Genomic DNA, 24,981 nt, shown 5'->3' with positions numbered 1-24,981 from the left:
CACACTGAGGGCTACAAGAGACTGGTTGGTGGTGGCGGGTGGGAGGGGAAGAGTTTTGATTGGGAGGATGGGGGTCGCGGGGGAGGGTGAAGGGGAAGTGTTTTGATAGTGTGGGTGGGGGGAGGTGGAGAAAAGAATCTTCAAAGATTTTCCAGTACTTTAATATCTAGCTATTAGATATTTAGTAAAAATATACTCAGTTTAATCAGGATGACAGCACCTACACCCTGTCCAGTCTCGCTGCCTGGGCTTTTAAAAAACAAAACTAGCATTCCTATCATAACACTGTCATTTGGAGGCTACCTGCATTGATCTCTTAACTCCCCGCAGGGTTTTTCAGAACGTACAAAAGTGCCCACTTACCCTGGCCTTAGTTTGGAGTAAGTTTTAGCTGACTAAACTTGCTTAAATGGCCAAAACAGGCGTAAGTGGCTGGTAACACCCCCTTTTGGGGAAAAAAAAACGGAACTAAAAAAAAAACTAACTCACTCATTTACACTGGAGCAACTTAAATGGGGAGAATTGCGATTTTTAAGTTACTCCAAAAAAATCTAGTTGCTCCCAAAAAAACGGAGCAACTCCTGGGGAAATTTGGGCCCAATCAAACAACACTGGCCCTGTATAACAGCGACATAAGTGACAGACTTTTGCCTTAAAAATCTACTGTTTGTAGCAGTACAGGTATTTTTTGTGATTGTGAGGCCAGGACAGTGCGCTGTTGTCAAAAATAACCAACATTTTTGTGCTGGTTTATAAAAAAAAATAAAGTGAATTATGACCAATGGATTTTTATGCTTGCACCATCCTGCTTTTGTCATGCCATCTTCATCATTAGGAAGTTGTAGAAAATCCAGTTTTGCAGCTATTACATGACAGGAAAGGAGTGACTGGCCTGAAAGTTGAGAGGGACATCCAGGATTTCAGGTTTGGTATCCAGCTAAGATAAGCAGACTCCCCTCAACTCCCCTCTAATCCATCTACCAATATTTTAAATCTATGGCTCCTTGTATTAACCTCTCTGTTAAGGGAAACCGTTCCTTCCTATCCACTCTATGTCGGCCCATCATAATTTTTATACGCCTCAATTAAGTCTCCCCTCCACCTGGTCTGTCCAAAGAAAACAACCCCAGCCTATCCAATCTTTTGTCTTAGCTGAAATTTGTCAGTCTTGGCAACATCATCGTAAATCTCCTCTGTATCCTCCCTGGTGCAATCACATCGTTCCTGTAATGTGGGAACCAGAACTGTAAGCAGTACTCTAGCTGTGGCCAAATTAGTATTTTATACAGTTTAGCATAACTTCCCTGCTCTTGCATTCTATGCCTTGACTAATAAAGGAAAGTATCCTGTATGCCTCCTTAACCATCTTATCCACCTGGCCTGCTACTTTCAGAGATCCGTACATATGCACTCCAAGTTCCCTCTGTTCCTCTACACTTCTCAGTATCCTACCATTTATTGTGTATTCTCTTGCCTTTCTAGCCCTCCCCAATGCATTACCTCACACTTCTCTGGATTGAATTCCGTTTGCCATTTTTCTGCTCCATCTTTTTGTATTGTCTGCAAAGTTATTAATCATGCCCCCTACATTGAAGTCCAAATGATTAATCTATACCACAAAAAGCAAGGGACCCAATCTTGAGCCTTGCGGAACCTCACTGGAAACAGTCTTCCAGTCACAAAAACACCCATCAATCATTACCCTTTGCTTCCTGCCTCAGCCAATTTTGGATCCAACTTGTCACTTTCCCTTGGATCCCTTGGGCTTTTATTTTTCTGACCAACTGCTATGTGGGACCTTGTCAAAAGCCTTGCTAAAATCCATATAGACTACATCAAACCTGCTACTCTCATTAACCCTCCTTGTTACCTTCTCAAAAAATTCAATCATTAGTCAAATACAGAGTTTGACACAGAGCATCAGTTTTAATCATGTAATCTCCCATTCCAATGACTGCTAGCTTCCACTTTAGCAATTGACTTTGCCCCTATTTGATTCCCATTACTGCTGAAACACTTTTGTCACCTAGACTCCATTTCACCAATATTTTCCTCGCCAATATCCCATCTTCCTTCCTCTAGAATTCGAAACTCAGCTGCCTGTATCTTATCCTACATTATCCTCGCCAAATACCGTTAGGTAATTATCATAGTCCGCTCCCACTCCAGTTAAGTGAATTTTCACTCCGTTGCCACTGAGACTGAAAAATACTAGTGCTGCTGGCCTGGCACCAGTGTGATTTATTGACTTTACAATGTTGATATGGAGCCTAAACATCAGCATAGACCAGTTGGGCCCAATGGCCTGTTTCTGTGCTGGGGAGCGATAGAAACATAGAAACATAGAAAATAGGTGCAGGAGTAGGTCATTTGACCCTTCGAGCCTGCACCGCCATTCAATGAGTTCATGGCTGAACATGCAACTTCAGTACCCCATTCCTGCTTTCTCGCCATACCCCTTTATTCCCCTAGTAGTAAGGACTACATCTAACTCCTTTTTGAATATATTTAGTGAATTGGCCTCAACAACTTTCTGTGGTGGAGAATTCCACAGGTTCACCACTCTCTGGGTGAAGAAGTTTCTCCTCATCTCGGTCCTAAATGGCTTACCCCTTATCCTTATCTGTAACGATCAGGGGCCGGAGGACCAGGGCGGATCAGTGAGGAGCAGAGGTGGGTCAGCATTGATTGAGGACAGTCGGAGTCGGAGTGGGGGGTGGAGGGCATCGGCAATGATCGGGATCCGGAATGCCAGATCAGGGCCGGAGGAACAGATCAGTGGCCAGAAGAGAAGCGGGGGTGTGTTCGGAGGGTCAGGAGGAGAACTGGGGGGGGGGGCGGGGGTGGGGGATGAAGGCATGCAGGCAGACAACGTCGGAGGGCTGGGGTGGGGGTTTGGATGCCCACGGAGGCCTTTGTGTGTGGAGTGGGGGGGGGGGGGGGTCCGATCGCGGGGTGTGGCTTAGGTGGGGAGCTGAATCCAGATGGAAAGTGGAAAGGCACTTGCTTCCTGGATGCAGCAATCCTTTCCTTTCATTAACTGGCAGGTTTCATGTAGCCTGCCAAACCTGACCAGCTCTAGTTACATTTAAAATGGAGGTTAGATCTGAGACGTGCCAGCCTCTTAGAATATTTAAATACTGACCCGCCTCCTAGGAGCGGATTGGCTGCCCGTCCCGCCGGCGTTAAAACGGGAAGTGGGCGGGTTGGAGGCGGGTTCTGGTTGGGATTCAGATTTTTAACACTTTAACTTCCCCAAACCACCTGTTTTTTTTTTAGGTTAAAATATTAATCTGAAGATTTCATTTGGCCAACCTTGGGAAGTTGTGCCGGATAGCAGTGTACGGTTCTGGTGAGCGCATCGCTTGCTGTGGTCGGACCCAGTGCGTCGGTAAAACATCCGCTTGTGCATCCCGGAGCTGATTATGTGGAAAAGTGAAGCAGACAGCAGATAAAGGAAGACACGAAGCAGATTGCCAGCCCAGTACAGTGCTGTTTTATATCCAATTCAATTCTGGTGACTTGGCTCATCAGGAAAGTGAGAGAATGGATTGATCGGATGGACATAAACCTCATTTTCATTATTAGAATAAATTAAACCAGAATAGCTGCAGCTGTCAAGCAGCCAATCATTACAAATAAGTTATAAATTCAAATCGGAAAACAGTCCAATATTTAATAACTAACAATCGAGGGCCATTTTTGAAATAAGATCTGACACTGCTTTCTGTATTGGTGCAGTTGCCCATTTTCATGACGTGGCATTTACAGGAGGGCAGGCTGACCGCATAGTAAAAGAAAGACTTGCATTTATATAGCGCCTTTCACGACCACCCGATGTTTCAAAGCACTTTACAGCCAAGGAAGTACTTTTTGTTTTGAAGTGTAGTCACTGCTGTAATGCAGCACATATTGGTTCGGTAGTTCTGCGCACTTGTGGATTAAGGTGCCCCGGGTTGGGGGAGAGGGGAGGAAGAGAGTGACATGTTCGAATATACATGCACACACCTCCCATACCTTTACAAGCAGTGTTGTCGGGTTGGGTCACTTTCTTTGTGCAGCTGGGAGCAGGCTGTAAGGTGAGGCATTCACTTACCTACAAGGATGTTTAAGTGGGGTTGGGGAGGGGGATGTGCGGGCCTCCTACAAGTTTACATAGAATTTACAGCACAGAAACAGGCCATTCGGCCCAACTGCTCTACGCTGGTGTTTAGTCACCACATCAGCCTCCACCCACCTTCCTTCACAGTGCTCCGGATTGATTCATAATTTTCCAGTTCTTTGGGGGCGAAGGTGGGGGGGGGGGAGCGCGGCGGAGGAGTCATATGTCATGTGATTTGAGCATACATCCCACATGTGCTCAACCCGTGCTATGGGTTGGTCTCATTTCAATATAGCTGGGGATACACCTCGCTGATTTAACACTCCTGTGAAGCTTCTTGGGACATTTTACTACGTTCAAGGTGCTATATAAATACAAGTTGGTGGTGTTGGTAGCCGCGGAAAATCCTTGTTTTTAACCACTTGTCTTTTAAAGCAGCGTCATTTAAACTTTCGTGGAGTTTCCTGATCGGGCTTGCTATTTGGAATAACCTGTTTTGAATAGTATCGGTTGACCTTTCACTTCCTGCCAAGAATATTCGTGCTGCGGCACGTGATGGCTGCTGCTATTTGCAGTTTTGTTTATTTAGCAGCGTAGCGTTTTTTTGTTTTTTGACAAGAAACACTCCGTCCAAATTTTGTTGCACCCACGGGATTAATCATGTCATCAGTAGATGATGATTTTGCATTACAACTATCCAAACAACCACTCCAGCTTACCTTACTACTTAACTACTTATCAGTGGTGACCATGCCCCTTTTAGCCTATCCAAACCAAATGGAGCTGTGAGTGACTATCCTAACTAGTCTTGCCACGGTGCAGCTAACTAAAGCATCTGTCAGAGGAGAGTGTGTGTGGAAACCAGGAGGGGAGACAGTTTTGGCATGACGAGAGGATTTATCCTGGAAAGTCACTATTGTAATGACTCGGTTGCAGAGAAGCTGGAAGGGGGCAATACACCTGACTGTATGATAAAATTATGGGGTGCGATTTTCACAATTCACTATTTGTAGTGAAATTGTAAACTCGAGTATAAAGATTGTGTTTACTGTAATGGTAATTACTGAAATATACCCAAATGTGTTTACAATGGTTTTTTTGAACAAATAGTGAACAGTGGAAATTACACTGTGCAAAGGTTGGTGTGCAGATGCTTAACATGTTCATCTGCAATTTCTCAGTCTACTGTTTTAACAGAGGCAATGACATCTGAGTTGAGGTAGCAGCCAAAGGAATTGCAATCCAATATATTATGACCGTCTTTGCGCATATTAATTTCAAGGTCTATGTTTTTATTAAATTGAGAATCCTTGGAGGCGGATCGCATATCCCATATAGAAGTTACTTGATTTCTTCTCTCGTTGAAATCAATAGAATGAAAATCGGGCAGGTCCTATAAAGAGCGAGCGATGAAGGCAAGGTCATCAGGAACAAGTCCGATGATCATCGCCCTGGCCAGCCCCAGCCGCATAGAGCGGCATAGTTAGACGTGGTGCACCGACTTCGTGGTGGAGAAAACAATCTTCTACTCTATCCTGGCCTAAGTTAGTTTGGAGTAACTTTTACCTGACCAAATTTGCTTCTATGACCAAAACAGGCGTAAGTGGCTGGTCACGCCCCTTTTTGGAGAAAAAGAACTAAACTTAAAAAAAAACCTAACTAACTGACTTACACTGGAGCAAGTTAAATGGGGAAATTTGCGATTTTTAATTTACTCCAAAAAAAGCTACTTGCTCCAAAAAAAAGCAGGGCAACTCCTGGGGAAATTTGAGCCCGATGAGTGTAACTGAGAACGAGAGTTTAGGTGACTCTAAGTATAACTTTTTATTGTATTGTAGCAGGAAGGGAAGTCTGAGGGGGCAAGTGTCAACAGCCAGAAGTCCTGGGATAGAGTAGAAGATCGCTCGGGGAGTCTTGCTTTTAACGCCGAGTATGCTGGGAAAAGGATGAGCAGAAATAAGATGGCATATATGTGAAGTGATGTTTGAGCAGCGAAGATTTGGATGATGAGGCAGATCATAAATCGAATAAATGACTGTCGTACATCTGACAGTTTTCTCATCCTGGGCTGCAGCACTTTTTAATTTCTCCCCCCTCCCCCCCACCTCAAGAAAAGCTGTTGACTTCACTGGAAATTATTTATAGCCTCTCTTTCTTTTTTTCAAGAACAAATGGGTATGAATGTATGCTTTATGAAGCCAAGTTGACCCAAGAACATTTTGACACAAGCTGGCTGGCCTGCTGTGTATAGACCATCAGTGCAGAAATGCCCATGATTTGGGTCTCTTTGTTTCTGATTGGAACAAGTATACATTTTTTTTGAAAACCTTTTTCTACCCAGGTACAATTTCTCTAATGTTGAAACATTTATGTTTAATCTGGGATTTCATCGTAATAAAAAGAGATTTTGTTCCTTTTTAAAATATTCAAATGTATGAGATAGAAAAAAAGCATTCATTTATATAATGCCTTATCATGTCTCGAAGAAAGATGCAAAGACTTGTATTTATATATCGTCTTTCACAACCTGAGGACATCACAAAATGCTTTACAGCCAATGAAATACTTTTGAACTTTCACTACTGTTGGACTACAGGAAACACAGCAGCCAATTTGTGCACCGCAAGGTCCCACAAACGGAGATAATAACCAGTTAATCCATTTTATTGATCTTGGTTGAGGGATAAATATTGGCCAGAACACCCAAAGAACTCCCTGCTCTTCTTTGAATTAGTGCTACTGGATCCACCTGAGAGAGTAGACGGGGCCTCGGTTTAACATCTCATCCGAAAGACGGCACCTCCGACAGTACAACACTCCCTCAGTACTGCACTGCACTGCACTGCCCTGGAGGATTAGCTGAGATTTTGTGCTCACGTATCTGGAGTGGATTTTAAACCCATAACCTTCTGACTCAGGCGAGAAAGCTACTGCTGAGCCACAGCTAATACTCAAAAGCACTTCACATACAATGAATTAATAATTAATAAACAACAGTTATCAGCACAGTGACCCAAAACATGAAACGCTAACACATTGTATTATACAATGAGCACAATCTTTCAATCCTTTTTTATATGGGAGCGTTGCCAGAGAACTGGAGGATTGAAAATGTTACACCCCTGTTTAGAAAAGGGAAGAATGATAAACCTGGTAACTTCGTGGTTTTCAAAAGGGAATTGAATAAGTACCTGAAGGGAAAAAGTTTGCAGGGCTACGGAGAAAGGGCGGGGGAGTGAGACTAGCTGAAGTGCTCTTGCAGAGAGCTGGGACGGGCCGAATGGCCTCCTTCTGTGCTGTAACCATTCTATGATTCTATACAGATCGATCAGCCAAACATCAGTAGTACGAAAACTGCTGGGAACTATGTCAAGGACAACATTCTATTGCTATACAGTATATATAAATGACTTGGATATAGGGAGTACATTTTCAAAGTTTGTAGATGATACAAAATTTGGCAACGCAGTAAATAGTGTGCAAGATAGTCACAGACTTCAGGAGGACTTAAACTGATTGGTGAAATAGGCAGATACACGGCAGATGCAATTTAGTGCTAATAAGTGTGAAGTGATGAATTTTGGGAGGAACAAAATGGAGAGGCAGTATAATATATACTGTTTGAGGGGGTTGCAAGAGCAGAGGGACCTGGGGGTCCATATTCACAAATCTTTAAAGATGGCAGGGCAAGTTGATACGGCAGTTAAGAAAGCGTATGGGCTACTTGGCTTTGTAAATAGGGGCATTGAATACAAAAACAAGGAAATCAGGCTAAATCATTACAAATCACTGGTTAGGCCTCAGCTGGAGTATTGTGTACAATTCTGGGCACCACACTTTAGGAAGGATGTCAAGGAGAGGGCACAGGGGAGATTTTCTAGAATGGTACCAGGGATGAGGGAGTTCAGTTATGTGGAAAGATTGTAGTAGCTGTGGTTGTTCTCCTTAGATCAGAGAAGATTAAGGGGAGGCCTAATAGAGGTATTCAAAATTATGAAGGTTTTTGATACAGCAAGTAGGGAGCAACTGTTTCCTCTGGCAAATGGGTTGGTAACCAGACGCCATAGATTTAAAATAATTTGCAAAAGAATTAGACGGGAAATGAAAATTTTTTTCACAGTGGATTAGGATCTGGAACACACTACCTGGAAGGGTGGTGGAATCAGATTCCATGGGAACTTCCAATAGGCAATTGGACGAGCACTTGAAAGCGACTAGTTTGCAGGATTATGGGAGGGAAAAGCTGTGGTGAGGGATTAGATCGGACAGTTAATTCAAAGAGGCGTACAGGCATGATTCTAACGGTATGATTTGGTTTCACACTCGAGACTTCCTCCATGATCTTGGCTGTGACTTTACGGGGAGGTGCAAGGTGCAAATGGTATCTGAATGCTTTCATGCACCCACAGAGCAACGCTGGCAGAGGTTGTGTAGGCACCCCTTGAGGGGCAAATGGTTCAAGCATAGAACGCTCAAAGAATATTGAGAAAGTGCCTGAATTCGAACTAAGTGTTAGCCATGTCAATGGGTGCCACTCTAGCCTCTGGTTCAAATCCCATTCCAGGGACTTGAGCACATAAATCTAGGCTGACACTCCAGTACTGAAGGAGTGCTGCACTGCCGGAGGTGCCAACTTTCAGATGAGAAGTTAAACTGAGGCCTCGTCTGCTCTCTCAGGTGGACATAAAAGATCCCATGGCACTATTTTGAAGAAGAGCAGGGGAGTTATCCCCGGTGTCCTGGCCAATATTTATCCCTTTGTCAACATAACAAAAACAGATGATCTGGTTATTATCACATTGCTGTTTGTGGGAGCTTGCTGTGTGCAGATTGGCTGCCGTGTTTCCCACATTACAACAGTGACTACTCTTCAAAACGTACTTCATTGGCTGTAAATCGCTTTGAGACGCCTGATGGTCGTGTAAGGCGCTGTTTAAATGCGAGTCTTTCTTCATGTCTTTCGAAGTGATCGGTGTGGTTGTCACCTGTTTGTGTTCTACATTAATGTTTCTATCTTCTTGATGGATAGCACAAGCCCAATTGCTGAAGCTATTGCACTTCAGTCTGGGACCAATAGATCTTTAGCTTCTCTATTTAATTATCTGAGTTAAGCTTCAGGACGATACTGGGTTGGGTGGCAGTGTGAGCTGCAAGGAGGATTCTATGAGGCTGCAGAGCGACTTGGATAGGTTAGGTGAGTGGGCAAATGCATGGCAGATGAAGTATAATGTGGATAAATGTGAGGTTATCCACTTTGGTGGTAAAAACAGAGAGACAGACTATTATCTGAATGGTGACAGATTAGGAAAAGGGGAGGTGCAAAGAGACCTGGGTGTCATGGTACATCAGTCATTGAAGGTTGGCATGCAGGTACAGCAGGCGGTTAAGAAAGCAAATGGCATGTTGGCCTTCATAGCGAGGGGATTTGAGTACAAGGGCAGGGAGATGTTGCTACAATTGTACAGGGCCTTGGTGAGGCCACCTGGAGTATTGTGTACAGTTTTGGTCTCCTAACCTGAGGAAGGACATTCTTGCTATTGAGGGAGTGCAGCGAAGGTTCACCAAACTGATTCCCGGGATGGCGGGACTGACCTATCAAGAAAGACTGGATCAACTGGGCTTGTATTCACTGGAGTTCAGAAGAATGAGAGGGGACCTCATAGAAACGTTTAAAATTCTGACGGGGTTAGACAGGTTAGATGCAGGAAGAATGTTCCCAATGTTGGGGAAGTCCAGAACCAGGGGACACAGTCTAAGGATAAGGGGTAAGCCATTTAGGACCGAGATGAGGAGGAATTTCTTCACCCAGAGAGTGGTGAACCTGTGGAATTCTCTACCACAGAAAGTTGTTGAGGCCAATTCACTAAATATATTCAAAAAGGAGTTAGATGAAGTCCTTACTACTAGGGGAATCAAGGGGTATGGTGAGAAAGCAGGAATGGGGTACTGAAGTTGCATGTTCAGCCATGAACTCATTGAATGGCGGTGCAGGCTAGAAGGGCCGAATGGCCTACTCCTGCACCTATTTTCTATGTTTCTATGTTTCTATGAACCGAGATGAAGGGTAGTTACATGCTGAATTGCAATAACCAGATAATCAGAATGATGAATGCATTCAAATGATTTGTAGTGCATCTTCCTGTATACGACTGTTATTGAGTAGGGTTAGCATGTCCAAAACCAGATACTGGGGGTAAGGGGAATCAAAAAATCTACAGTGCCTCCTCACTAGGACAGGTGGGCAGACTTGAGTTCATGACCATTTTGCTGGTTATGATTTTACTGTTTTAGCTCTCCGTTGGGGATGGGAGAAGTTCCAGTGGTTGTTTACAGTGATGTCTGCACTAAACACTGTGCCCTGGCTATGCAGCCCAGCGTGACTGTACATGAAATATCTGTGTTTAACTCGGCTGGAAATAGTACAGAATCTATCCACTTAGTTTTATATTTATTATCATTAACTTTTGGATTTATTTTAACAAAACAATTATGGAACGGAGCAGACTCGACGGGTCAAATAACCTACCCCTGCCCCTATTTCTTATGTTCTAAAGCACAGTATTTCAATGCTTGTGACCTTGACATTCAACTTTCTTTTGACTCTCTCAATCTCTTTTTGCCATTTTTCTCTTATATTCTTTCTCTCTCTCCCTCTCCATCTCGCTCTCTCTCACACTCTCTCGCTCTCTCTGTCATGTTCTCTGGTGCTGGACTTTAATTTGAGGTGCAGGAGCAGCTCAAATCTTAATATTCTACTGTAAACCCACAATATGGGCATTTTTTTTAAAGTCTGCTAAAAATCTGTACTTTTGCTGTTCAATTGATAAAAATAAACCAGCTACTTCATCATAAAGGGGACTGCGTTTGACTGAAAGCCAGATGTGTGACAACCATATCACGGAGCCAGCCCCCATATCACACTCTGCCTTTTCCACTGAGCTGTTTGACTTACCTTGAAAACCAGACATCTGAACAAGAAAATAAATGTCTCAATGCTATGGTGATTGAAGCTCTCGATTAAGCACAGCTGGGTATTATGCTTGATCACAGGCGCAGTCACACATTAAAAAATAAAATACGCATTACACATGCCAATCGGACTGAATTGCTACCACAATAAATCAGTAGTCTCATTTGATTCACACTTCTCTCTCAAAATATTATTAATAGTATAATGTTTGCAAGCACCTGTTAATGATTGATGCTGCTGTCTGGGAGTCTGCGTTAACAAGGAGCTCTTGACACAAAACACAGTGGATTTGTTTTCGGCTGTTGTTCAGTCCACAGGCTGGAATATGGAGAGCTCCGCCACCCCCACTCCCCACTCCCCCACTCCCCATTGTCTTCCCTGTAGCTATTGATTCTGGCTTGGGTGCCGTTCCACAGTCTTTGGCCGCCCTCTGCTCCTTCGCCCTCCCGAGTGGTCATCCCTCGTGCATCAGCCAAGATACTGAGCAGCAACAGGCTATTCAACTGTTGCGGTGTCGTGACTACGACGGACACCACCATCGCCTGATGTCCTGTCCCGTGCTTTTTCCAGCGGGGTAACTCGCTGGCAGTCAGGAGTGGCAGGCGGTGAGGGGGCCTGGACTGTTTTTTTTTTGCTTCTCTCCAGCTGAGGAGCTTTGAGGCTAAAGGTAGCACTACTCCGGACAGAGGTCAGCCAAACTGTGGATTGAACGTGGGGCTGTCCTGTGAAGCTTAGCACCACATGGGGGGGGGAGGGGGGATGTGGTATTGGGGGAGTGTGAATGGGGAAGAAAATATTACAACTCGCCCATCAGGAAGCAATGAAGGAAGACATGTTATCTGCTCTAGTCTAGTCTTCATGGTCTTCAGTAACTGTTTCTATTGAATTTACCACCATCCTAAACCCAGGTACGCCTATAGCACCCACATCTTGGGGAACGGTAGCGTGGCGGTTATATTACTAGACTCATAACCCAGAAACCTGGACTAATGATCTGGAGACATGGGTTCACATCCCACCATGGACAGCTGGGAATTTAAATCCAATTAAAAATAAATCTAGAATAAAAAGCTAGAAACCGTAATGGTGACCATGAAACTACCGGATTGTTGTAAAAATCCATCTGGTTCGCTGATGTCCTTTAGGGAAGGAAACCTGTCATCCTTTCCTGGTCTGGCTTATATGTGACTCCAGATTCACAGCAATGTGGTTGACTCTTAATTGCCTTCTGAAATGGCCTGGCAAGCCACTCTGTTGTATTCAAGAAGGCAGCTCATCACCATCTTCTCATGGACACCTAGGGATGGGCAATAAATGCTGACACCAACATCCCGTGAATGAATTTTTAAAAAACTTACTGCTGTTATGCCCACAACCAGCGGTAAAGCTAGCAATTCAAGTCGAAGCCCTTCAGTGGGGTTAGTGATCAATTCACCAGCGTGTCTTCAAAATGCCGCTGAGGTTGGGCTTGGGTCCTAACGTCAAGTGTTTTTCAGACCCGTAATTAAAACATCCGGGTCGGTAAGTGACCGCTTTAGTTCAGAGAGCGATTCCCGTGCATTGTCATGTCTGCTTCGGTTTTTTCACGTTTGGTTTGTGCTATACCCAGACTAATATGATGCTCTGTGCATTACATCTCTGCGATTATTTTGTGCATGTCTGAGGCCAAATGCAGCAACAAATTTAATTGTGCTGGTTATAAAAAGTCTGCTATTAATATCTTTAAAAGTCTATTATGTCTAAAATATTATAACAAAAAGTCTTGCAGATCATAGTTGGAGCCTTTCAGGATTTGAGTGCTATGCATATCTGATCAGTAGATAAGTTTATTTTTTGGAAATGGCGACAAACAATCTAACTTTTGCAGAATTGTTCAGTTTGTACACAGACTCTTACGTGTAATATGCTTACTTTTTAAATAAATCTAGTGGACTCGATTTTCCTCGTCAGGGCCCAGATAAATGAGCTTATTGCAAATTTGAGCGCAAAGTGCACACGACTTTCCTCCCATTGCCCCTAAATTTACTTGCGATTTCTGTAGTAAAATCATCGCACTGGCAATCTTGTGGGTGGATTCTGAGACACAACCATTTTTCACTGAGTTTTTGCCCCATAATGGCAGTGTTGTAACTTGCAGCGCAGTCTGAGGCTCTCCACGGGAGGCCCTCTACCATGTTCCATACTGCCAATCAGATCTTTATCATCTCTAAAAATGCAATGATTGCAATATTTCAATTATATTGCAAGTACTTGGAACATAGGAACAGGAGGAGGCCATGCAGCCCCTCGAACCTGTTCCGACATTCAATTGGATCATGGCTGATCAGTATTCTGACTCCATTGACCCACCTTGGTTCCATATCTCTTAATACCCTTACTTAACAAAAGTCTATCAATTGCAGTTTTGACTTTTTCAATTGACCCCCAGCCTCAACAGGTTTTTTTGGGGGGCTGGGGAGGAAGTGTTCTTTGACCAAGCTTTTGGTCATCTGTCCTGATATCTCCTCCTGTGTCAAAAATGTCTTTACTGAATCGCTCTTGTTATGCGCCTTGGGAAGTTTTGCTACATTGAATGCGCTATATAACTAAGTTGTTGTTGATCTTGATGATGAAGATGATCTTTGTGACATAACCCCTGAACGGCCGAGCTCTAATTTTAAGATTATATCCCCTTGTTCTGGACTCTCCCACCAGAGGAAATAGTTTATCTCTCTCTCTCTCTCGCTCGCTCGCGCGCGCTCTCTCTTCCCTATCAAAACCTTTCATCATCTTAAAGACCACAATTAGATCAGCCTTTGGTAAGTAATTAAGAAGCGACAAATCATTTGTATGGTTCAGTAATTGTTGGAGGATGTGGCTATAATCCGTGGATGATTTGTGTTGAATATTTGAGCTGGCTGTGGTCACATCCCAGTAATCCTGTGTCTGGAGCGAGCAGAGGGGCTGAATGTAAATCGAAACCCTTGTTACATTTTTACTGTGCACCCGAGGAAAGACTCTGAGCTCGAGTGTCTAACACCCTCCGACAGTTTTGCCCAGCCCGTGCTGTTGGCAAGCTGGTGGAAATCCAGTTTGAGAACCAGTGCAGCAGCTGTGTGTGTGAATTTGAAGGGGTTGAGCCTATTTGCCAGCCTTGTTACACTGATGTTGACATGTTGGAAATGTACGAAGCTTCCAAAGAAGGCTGCTGATAATGAGTGATTTATTTATGCCTACATTTAGTTCCCAGCACTTTTATCAGCAAGGGTAGAGTGTAAACTGCGCAGTTTGTGTCTGATTGTTCAGTGCAATTTATGCTAGATTTATGCCACTCAATACTTGACTCTCTTCCTGGTTGCTCAGACTGAATTTAATCAAAATAATCAACCTATACTGTATTTAAAGCACTTTTATTTTTAGAATACCATTATTGTTAATTGGAAGTTCTTTATCCCTTCTTTGTGGATATGATCCAAGATATGAAACATTCCATTTTGGGTTCTTCACTTTGGAGCTTTTCAGCATCCGTCCCTCTTCAAACACATTGCATACATGTGGAGTATGTACATGAAAATAAGATATTTTCCAAGTTGAACTCTGTAACATGCTTGGCTAGTAAATTGCTTGTGAGGCAACACTTCTAAGAGCAGGCCATTCAACCCCTCGAGCCTGTCCCACCGTTCAATTAGATCACTGCTGATCTGTAGCTTAGCTGCATTTATCCACTGTAGCTCCATATCCCGTAATACCCTTAGGGAACAAAAATAATCCAACATTGGTATAGATCCGAGTTCCCTAATCTCATTGCACTCACTTCGGAATATGCAGCAGACTGCTTGTCGAGGCAGTAAATAGCAGATTCAGGAGAGCATAGAATAGATATTGGGAAGAGAAAACAATTGTAGAGTACTATAGATGATTTTTGTTTGTTCTCTCCAAAATTTTGCAACTGGCCAGAAAAAGAAAGAAAGAAAGATTTGGATTTCTCTAGTGCCTTTCATGACCCCCGGATGTCTCAAAGTGCTTTACAGCCAATTAAGTACTTTTGGAGTGTAGTCACTGTTGTAATGTGGGAAACGCGACATCCAACTTGCACACAGCAAACTCTCTCAAACAGCAATGTGATAAGAACATAAGAAATAGGAGCAGGAGTAGTCCATTTGGCCCCTCGAGCCTGCCCTGCCATTCAATAAGATCATGGCTGATCTGATCATGGACTCAGCTCCACTTCCCTGCCCGCTCCCCATAACCCTTTATTCCCTTATCGCTCAAAAATCTGTCTATCTCCGACTTAAATATATTCAATGACCCAGCCTCCACAGCTCTCTGGGGCAGAGAATTCCATAGATTTACAACCCTCAGAGAGTAAATTCCTCCTCAGCTCAGTTTTAAATGGGCGGCCCCTTATTCTGAGACTATGGGCCAAAATTTGCCCAGGAATTGCTCTTTTTTTTTGGAGCAACTTGATTTTTCTGGAGTATCTTAAAAATCCCCATTCTGCACATTCAATTTGCGCCAGTGTAAGTGAGTACGTTTGGATTTTTTTTAGTTTCGTTATTTTTTTTCAAAAGGGGCGTTACCAGCCATCTACACCCCTTTTGGCCATTTAAGCCTGTTTGGACAGCTAATAGTTGCTCCAAAGTAACTTAGGCCAGCCTATGTGGCCGCACAGAAAACCCTTGCGGAGAATGAAGAAATCAGCACAGGTAGCCAGAAATGGTGGGGATGGGGGGGGGGGCGGGCGGAAGGGAAGCGGAGAGGACCTTGCAAAGCACTAAACACCTTCTCAACAACATTCAAGAAGCATAAAAACCATCAATAATAAATAAAATTTAAGTCCTGCCTTCCTAACTGGGTAGGGGAAGTCAGCGGGCTGACTTCGACTCCTCTCCGACTCCGAATCTCCCAAGGACTCTCCGACTCTCTGAGGGACTTCCGGCTGGGGGCAGGAGCTACTGCGCTTGACCGAAACCTCCAGTGCATATGCGTTGAGCTGCCGGCACTGTTTCGCGCAGGGTCCTAGCTCCGCCCCCTAACGGACAGACCATGCCGCGCAAACCATGGGAGAGGCCACAGAGCGGCAGAATCCGGGGAGATCGTTTCACCACTGTTTTCACCCTAGGAAGTCCGCGCATCTCCGGTGAATGCGCCGAAAAACCGGGTGGGCCAAATTTGGGCCCTATGTCCCCAAGTTTTAGTTTCCCCTATGAGCGGAAATATCCTCTCTGCAATCACCTTGTCGAGCCCTCTCATTATCTTACATGTTTCGATAAGATCGCCTCTCAGATAATCTGTTTCTGTTATGTTGATTGTGGGATAAATATTGGCCAGGACACCAGGGATAACTGCCCTGCTCTTCTTTGAAATAATGGCATGGAAATATTTTACATCCACCTGAGAGAGTAGACGGGACCTCGGTTTAACGTCTCATCTGAAAGACAGCACCTCCAACAGTGCAGCACTCCCTCAGCACTGCACTGGAGTATCAGCCTAGATTTAAGTGCTGAAGTCCCTGGAATGGAACTTGAACCCACAACCTTCTGACTCAGAGGTGAGAGTGCTACCCACTGAGCCACAGCTGAGACTGTTTAATGCATTGAGTTACACAGCCAACTTCATCCTGTGTTGGAATGGGTATGTTCTCCCTCAAGAACTGAATTGGGAGATTTCATACTTTATTTAGCTTGCTAATATAAAGATTCATTATAATGGGTTTGCTCCCACTTTTCAATTGGTAATTACTTAAAAAATATAGTATTCCAGTCAGAGTTGATATATTTTGTTACCTAGCATTCTCTGTACTTCTCTATTTAATAAGTAATGTTTTTTTCATAGAAGTACTAAACACAGAAAATGCTCAGATGTATTTCTTCATTAGTAAATGACGACAGAAAATAACAGTACTAAACATTTGATTGTCTCATTTGGTAGGACACTTGCCTCTGAGTCATAAGGTTGTGGGGTCAAACTTGACAATCATTTGAGCACATAATCTAAGCTAACACTTGAATGCTGTATTGAGAGAGTGTTGCAATGTTGGAGCTACTGTTTTCAGGTAAGACTTTAAACTTTAAAGGCCGATGGAGGTGGATGTACAAAATCCGACCATGTTATTTCAACTAACAGCAGAAAATTCCTCTCTGTTAAATAGGGGAGCACAGAAGTTCTTTACAGATGTGTTAACTCATTAATTTCTCATCTCGCGCAAAACACTGGTGCATTTTAAGAAAATGAGTTAACGCGGCTCAGTTCCTCATTGCAGCAAGCTCCTGAGCTTCAGTGGCTCGGTTGGTAAGTTCACTTGCCAGTGTGATTGTGGGCCTTGTAGGTCAGGAAGATCACACGTTTGTTCTCCGATCTGTGCGAACTCGCTGATTGCAGCAAAAGGGCGAGCTTCAATCACCGTCGACCTGTCTGGGTTAGGTAGGGGAGAAGTCGGCCTGTGTGCCTGTTCTAGACCTCTGTCTCTTGGCTGGTGCCAGAAAGTGGAATGCTGGGACGGGGCTTGACTCTGCTATTTGCCACAGTCAGCTAACCTGCTGATGCCCGTTGTCTGGGCTCGCACACGGAGAATGGCTGTTTGGGTGAGGTGCTGGCGGGTATTGGTGCGTGTGGAACTGTATCTCAGTAAGAGCTGAAAGAGGGGGACAAATCGGGGAGTATGGAAGATGAAATACAATGCCTGGCGAGAACATTGGTTTAACATTTTTAACAAAGCTGCACTGTAAATCATCATCATCATAGGCAGTCCCTCGAAATCGAGGAAGACTTGCTTCCACTCTTAAAATGAGTCCTTAGGTGGCTGAATAGTCCAATACGGGAACCACAGTGCCTGTCACAGGTGGGATAGATGGTCATTGCAGGTAAGGGAAGGTGGGACTGCTTTGCCTCGCACTCTTTCCGTTGCCTGCACTTGATTTCTGCATACTCTCAGCAATGGCTTGTAATATGCAAGGATGATTAATGGGAAGTAGACTGCCGGGGGAGAGCCAAGTGGAATAATTTATTCAGCATTTCATTAAGTATAAATCAAATATGCTGTTTTGAATATATGTCTGCCTACAGTAGAGACATTGCTTACAAACAATTAGACATTGATCTGCTCTTGCCAATTAAGTAATCATCTTCGTGACCACTAGTCTAATGCAGTAATGTCCAATTGTTCAATTACCAGATTGTTTTGCATGTTAACAACATTTTAAAGACAAATTGAGTGCAGTGATTGATGGGTATAATTCTAGCTCAGAAATGTATTTGAAATGACATTACGTGAAATGGCTTTATGAGACACACAGTCCTTACGAAGGCACTTAAAGAGATGAATGCCAGACATACTAAATTGCACACTGACAGGCATTTTTTTGAACCTTGTTTTTTAAAAAATGAAATTGGTTAGGAAATGATTGGTTTCTGTAGCGTTCTGCACACACTTGGGACTGGGGGAGATGCTTTGCTACAGCAGGTCAAACCCATCTGCAGTTTCGCTGGGTGCTGAATTCTCTATATAATGACCCAATGTACCTTGCAATATTTACCGAAGGGAAGCTTTCCAGTGCAGTTTGGCATATTATTCATGTTACGAAGTTCACACGAGGCCTGCGACTTTCCGCTTGAGCTGGTAATTGTGAAACTTTGTCAGCATTCCCGGCCTGCATCTGGGTACCAGACTTTGCAACCACGTGCTTGGCTTCACTTCAGGGCTTTGCTGTTTACATCCTTTTATAAATCAGTTAATACTATTGATAAATAGTGCAGTGTCAATCTGTTCTTCGTCTGTTGTCCGTTTACTGTCTCGGTCAATTAAATAAAAAATGGCTTGTGGGAAGAAGACCATCTCATGAGAATGTTTCTTGAATACTCTATGACATGGTGTCATCATCACAGATATTGTCCAAGAGATTTATTTTTAAATGGCACACAACAATGCTGGACATTTATCAAATGCGTATCACACACTGGCAATAACTTGCAGTGAACGTTCAGACTGACAGCACCATAATCATAACTTAATGCTAAGGAGAGAGTGGGGGGCATTTAGCCTTTGTGTGGGACCTTGATAAAAGCCTGCGATTGGGCAAGGTCTGTAAAATAAAGATTTGCTTGCATTTCTATAGTGCCTATGTCACTCGCCCATTTCAAAGTGCTTAAAGCAATGATTTCAACATGGAGCTTCATATCGGGGACATCAGTCAAGTCGAGGAGGAAGAGTGTCATTTCTTCTGTGTTTACTTCAAATCCTCATTTTAAACAAATGTCAGTGCCAGTCGGGTTTATGTTTTAGGTAGGCTGGTTTCCGGGAACAGAAGGCTCCCAGTATTCACTGCCACATTACCATATGTAACACAAGTGAAATATTGCCGTTTGCTGATCAGTCACTCCAAGAAGAAACACTTCATCCTGCCATGTGCGATTGTTAAAACTTCCAGCTTTTACACTGTCATCACCTATTGCTTGTGAGATGTGATTGGGGTTGATGAACTTGACCCTCCTTGGAATCTCTTGCCAAGGGTAGGCTGGGAGGCTGCACGGATATTTCACGGCCCTTTCTCTGAAAGTTGCAGCAATGTTTTGAATTCCTAACATTTTAATACAAGCTTCTACTTTGAGTTTCTTTCTCTCTTTCTCTGGGCAACAGACAATGGATTCCTAAAACATAAGCTTTTTTAATTGGCTGGCTATTTGAAGTTTACCAACTGCCAAGTCAGAGCACTAAATTGTTACAGATAAAATTCGGCCCAACATTCTTGAGGGGAGAAAATGGAATGTAGTTTGTTATTGGCTGCATAGTTTGCAGCAGAAGTTGAACTGTTTCCTCCGCCATGAACTCATTGAATGGCGGTGCAGTCTAGAAGGGCCGAATGGCCTACTCCTGCACCCATTTTCTATGTTTCTATGTTTTCCGCGGCCATATTGCAATCATAGAATCATAGAAATTTACAGCACGGAAAGAGGCCAATTTGGCTCATTGTGTCCGCACCGGCTGACAAAGAGCTATCCAGCTTCTTAATCATACGCCCTACATTCAAGTCTAAGTCATTGATGTATACCACAAAAGCAAGGGACCTAGTACTGAGCCTGCGGAACCCCACTGGAAACAGCTCTCCAGTCACAAAAACACACTGGTTAACTTGTGTCAATAAATCCTAAGATTTACAGATTCTGTTGGTATCTCCCTGTGGATTCTTATCGTGATCAGTGCTCCCGATATGTGTCCGAGTTCGTTCAGGCTGCCATAAAAAGAACTGTGATGAGTTGGGAATTTTTCTTCCCTCTTGCACAGCTCCTGAAATGTACAGGGCAAAAGAATCTGCTTCAGTCAAACTTGATCATTTCCTTCTGCTCTTCCCCGCCCCCCCCCCCCCCCCTGCCCCGCCACACTTTGTTTTGTGTTTAATGCACGTGCATTTGCCTGTTAACTATTGTTTTCATGCCACTTTGAGTTAATTACCTGTTCGGTGGCATAAAAGGCTGTTTGAATGTTACCTTGGAATAATAATGAACCCTGGTCGAGCCGTGCACCGGAGGTTAGTTCAGCTTCACAATTCAATCTGAATCACTTTGGAGGAACAACCCAAAGCGCACATTGGTACGTGAGCAAAATGCACCTTGAGAGTTGACGTTACACTGGCACCAATTTGGATGCTGGTCACTATAGCCCTGAATATATTAACACCAAATCTCTCTCTCTCTATCCCAATCACAATGGTGCCTCCCTATACTGATTGCTGCTGCTGCCTGTTTCCTGCTTGCTTATTTGACAACGTCGATTTTGGGAAGGAAATTCCACCGCCCTGCCTGCACTGAGATACTTTACTGAGTGCAGCACTTCCTGCACTGAGTTTGGTTTAGTCTCCATCTGACTGAAGTACTGTATCAGCATCGATGCTGCTCTACTTCTGCCTTTATGTAGCATTGATGCCTTCATTTTGACTTGCAAACTTGCGAGATTTATTGGAATTAAAATGTACAAATGAGTCGAGTTGGCATATAGATCACACACAACATATACAGACTTTCACAGTGTTATCTGCTAGTCCAATTTTTATTGTAATTGTTATAATTTGCAAGAATTACTTTTCTTCTTGAAGCTTAAAGCAGCAGTATCTTTAGCTGATTTTTAAAAAAATCATAGCTTAAAATTATTGATGCTAGTTTTAATAAAATCATGTACCCTGTATAGCAAAAGTTAAACTGCACAACAAGAATTTTAGTTGCTTTTCTCTACTTTACTGTGAGAAACTATGTCCTATTGCACTGTGACCCCCTGCATATTTCCCCTTTTATCTATATATTGCTTGAGTCAAGTTGAAATGGGCCACAAAGGAGTATCTCTGCATCTCACTTTGGCCAAACATCAAGCCGGTGATTTAATTCGGCCTGCGTTTGAACAGCTCCAGCATTCCCACTGAAATGACAGAACAAGCCTGGGTTGAACTGTCACTCGTACCATTTGTGATCCTACTCTTGGACTGCTATTGTCAGGATTTAGAAGTAAATAATTTAAACCCATACAGTATTTTATCATCTTCTCAGTCCTAAAGTAATTTACATCCTGTGAATTACTTTGTGTCTTTGCTGTTACGTAAGCAAATGTGGCAGCTAATTTGCACAAGTGTCAGCTGTGGCTCAGTTAATAGCACACTCGCCTCTGAGTCAGAAGGTTGTCAGTTCAATTCCCACTCCACACATGAGCACAAAATCAAAGCTGACATTTCAGTGCTGTAGTATTTAAGGTGCTGTCTTACGAATGAGATGTAAAACCAAGGTCCTGTCTGCCCACTCAGGTGGACATAAGATCTTAATCAAATAAGAGCAAGGGAGCTCTCCCCAGTGTCCTGTCCTATTTATCCCTCAACCAACACCAAAGAAAACAGATTATCTGGTCATGATCTTGTTGCTGTTTGTGGGACCTTGCTGTGTGCAAATTGCCGGCTGTGTTTCCTACATTAGAACAATGATTATGCTTAAAAAGTACTTCATTGTGAAAGGAGCTATATACATGCAAGTTATTTCTTTCAACGATGTCTCCAAGATCCTATAAATCCCCTGGGAGGACAGACGCACCAACATCAGCGTCTTCGCCCAGGCTAACATCTCCAGCATTGAAGCACTGACCTCACTTGATCAGCTCCACTGAGCAGGCCACATAGTTCTCATGCCAGACACGAGACTCCCAAAGCAAGTGCTCTACTCGGAGCTTCTTCACAGCAAACGAGCCAAAGGATACCCTCAAAGCCTCCCTGATAAAGTGCGACATCCCCACTGACACCTGGGAGTCCCTGGCCAAAGACCGTCCTAAGTGGAGGAAGTGCATCCGGGAGGGCGCTGAGCACCTTGAGTCTCAACACCGAGAGCATGCAGAAATCAAGCGCAGACAGCGGAAAGAGCGTGCGGCAAACCTATCCCACCCACTCCTTCCCTCAACGACTATCTGTCCCACCTGTGACAGAGTCTGTGGCTCTCGTATTGGACTGTTCAGTCACCAAATAACTCACTTCAGGAGTGGAAGCAAGTCTTCCTCGATTCCGAGGGACTACCTATGATGATGATTTCTTTCATGTAGTATGATCCTACAAACAGCAAATGAGAGGAATAACCAATGCATTTGTTATAGTGGTGTAGGCTGAGGAGAAATATTGACCAGAACACCAGAAAAGCTTCTTGCTTTTCTTCAAAACCATGTTGTGGGAACATTTATATCCACTGAAACAGGCAGACAGGAACTCATTTGAAAGATAATATCTCCAACAGTGCAGTATGTCGATTGTGTTGAAGTCCTGGAGGAGGACTTGAGCTGACAAACCTTCTGGCTCCGAAGTGAGAGTGATACCATGGAGCCAAGCAGGCACTCTGAATTATTTGCCATATTGCTGAATCGCCTTGCTTTGGCGTTAACCAATCTGAATATGAAACATTTGATCAGGGGAGTGGGAAGGAAAATCTTCTCCTTCACTCCCGCCCCCTCATCCCCAGGGTCTTTTGCACATCTGGAGTTGTACTGTACTTGCTACAAAGTTAAACCGTCGGGAGAGCTTACTGGAGAGTGTCTTGGGGCTTCAGTGAGTTTGGCAGTCTTTGAGTTATACTGCCACTCCTGTGCGTCCAAAAAACACTTCACATTGGGGCAGAAGTGGCAATATAATTACCTACTTGGATTTTGGAGATGTTTTGATATCAAAATAAAACCTAGATTTACAAAACCGATTGGTAAGCATCCGAATGCTTTCTAGTCAAGAGCCACACCAAAAAACATTGGGGGTTATTTTGGCCAAAGGGTGAAAACAGGCACTAAATGGGTGCAGTGCTAATAAGACACGCATATTTGTCAATCTGGATTTAGCATATAATGTTGGTCCTAATTGCTGATTATGTAATTTTTTTGAATATTCGTTCATTGGATGTGGGCATCGCTGACAATACCAGCATTTATTACCCATCCCTAATTGCTCTCGAGAAGGTAGTGGTGAGCTGCCTTTTTGAACCACTGTTCTTGGTAGTAGTTTATTACAAATGGGTGGCTTGCTGGGCCATTTCCGAGGGAAGTTAAGAGGCAGCCACATTGCTGTGGGTCTGGAGTCACATGGGCTAGACAGGGTAAGGAACGCAGGTTTCCTTCCCTAAAGGACATTAGTGAACTCTATGGGTTTTTATGACAATCACCTGGAGGTGGGAATGAAGGAGTAGATTTTCCTTCTCACTCCCCTGATCAAATACATGAACAGTTTCATGAACACCATTACTGATGCTAGCTTTTTATTACAGATTCATTTACTTAACTGAATTTAAATTCCCCAACTGCCGTGGTGGGATTTGAACTCACGTCTCCAGATCATTAGCCCAGGCCTCTGGATTACTGGTCCAGTAACATAACCACGATGTTACCGTTCCCATAATTTAAACTTGCCTGGAGGTGCTAAACCATAAATCTGTAGGATTAGCACTCAAATGCTGATGAGTCGCAATCTGTGGGCACCTCGTACCCACTGGCACTGATGGTGTGGAGTGCTCTGGCTGGCACACAGCTGCAGGTTTCAGGATAGCTTGGGGACAGAGTGAGAGGGAGCACAGGTTCTTGGAAGTGCCACTGGAGGTCTAAGTGGAGGAGGTCCAGAGGAGGAGGCATGTCCTGGACCCGCAGGGGGAAGGATGCCACCTCGCCTGCCTGTCCCTCTCTCCTGCAGCAGCTGGTGTTGCTCTGCCTGGCTTCGTGTCCTCCTCCCATTCCTCATCCAGGCTAAGGGGGACCCCTAGCAAGATGCCCATGACCAAGCACTCCCTTTCTCCTGGTGACTCCTATATGGTGGAGTAGTACAGTATTTATTTCTTTTTAGATGAAGTCCTCGGAGAATTTGCAGAATAAATGTAGCTTGAGTGTTGGTGAAATAAAAGAGTGTCCCAGGAAGTCTCCCGATGTGTTTCAGAGGTCCTCTTCACAGACCCAGCAGCAAGTGAACACAAAATAGCAGCGCTTGCTTGAAATTAACATCAACGCCATGTTTACTCCCAAACATCTGGTCCCAACATCCTCTCCCAACAGTGACGAGCGCTAGCCACCAACATGCCATGCAGCCTCGTTAACGAGCACTAGCAGGCATTTTGAAGTGTCAACCCCTTAACGAGCCTACGGGCAGCTGTTCCAAGGGAAGGCTTGAACCTCTTTACCAAGATGGCGTCTTGCGCTGAACGTGTGCTAAACTGGCATTTCAGCTCATGATACTAAACTGGGTGGCGGTGTGAGCTGTGAGGAGGATGCTAAAAGGCTGCAGGGTGACTTAGACAGTTTAGGTGAATGGGCAAATGCATGGCAGATGCAGTATAATGTGGATAAATGTGAAGTTATCCACTTTGGGGGCAAAAACACGAAGGCAGAATATTATCTGAATGGCGGCAGATTAGGAAAGGGGGTGATGCAACGAGACCTGGGTGTCAT

At 43.9% G+C, this 24,981-nt stretch overlaps 1 protein-coding gene across 6 annotated transcripts in view; it reads left to right on the top strand.

Annotated features, from left to right (window-relative positions):
* Positions 1-24,981, top strand: part of nos1apa (nitric oxide synthase 1 (neuronal) adaptor protein a) — a 498,327-nt gene that overhangs the window by 23,153 nt on the left and 450,193 nt on the right. Inside the window, exon 1 of one of the 6 annotated variants that reach the window (XM_070887342.1) lies at positions 7-24. The exons of the other annotated variants lie outside the window; for them this stretch is intronic. The gene's annotated coding sequence lies outside the window, so the exon portion shown is untranslated. Of the gene's footprint in view, positions 1-6; positions 25-24,981 lie in introns of those variants that run through there. 6 annotated transcript variants of the gene reach the window in all.

The sequence above is a fragment of the Pristiophorus japonicus genome, chromosome 8 (assembly GCF_044704955.1).
Source record: "Pristiophorus japonicus isolate sPriJap1 chromosome 8, sPriJap1.hap1, whole genome shotgun sequence".
NCBI lineage: Eukaryota > Metazoa > Chordata > Chondrichthyes > Pristiophoridae > Pristiophorus > Pristiophorus japonicus.
This window is presented reverse-complemented; position numbering and strand designations above follow the sequence as displayed.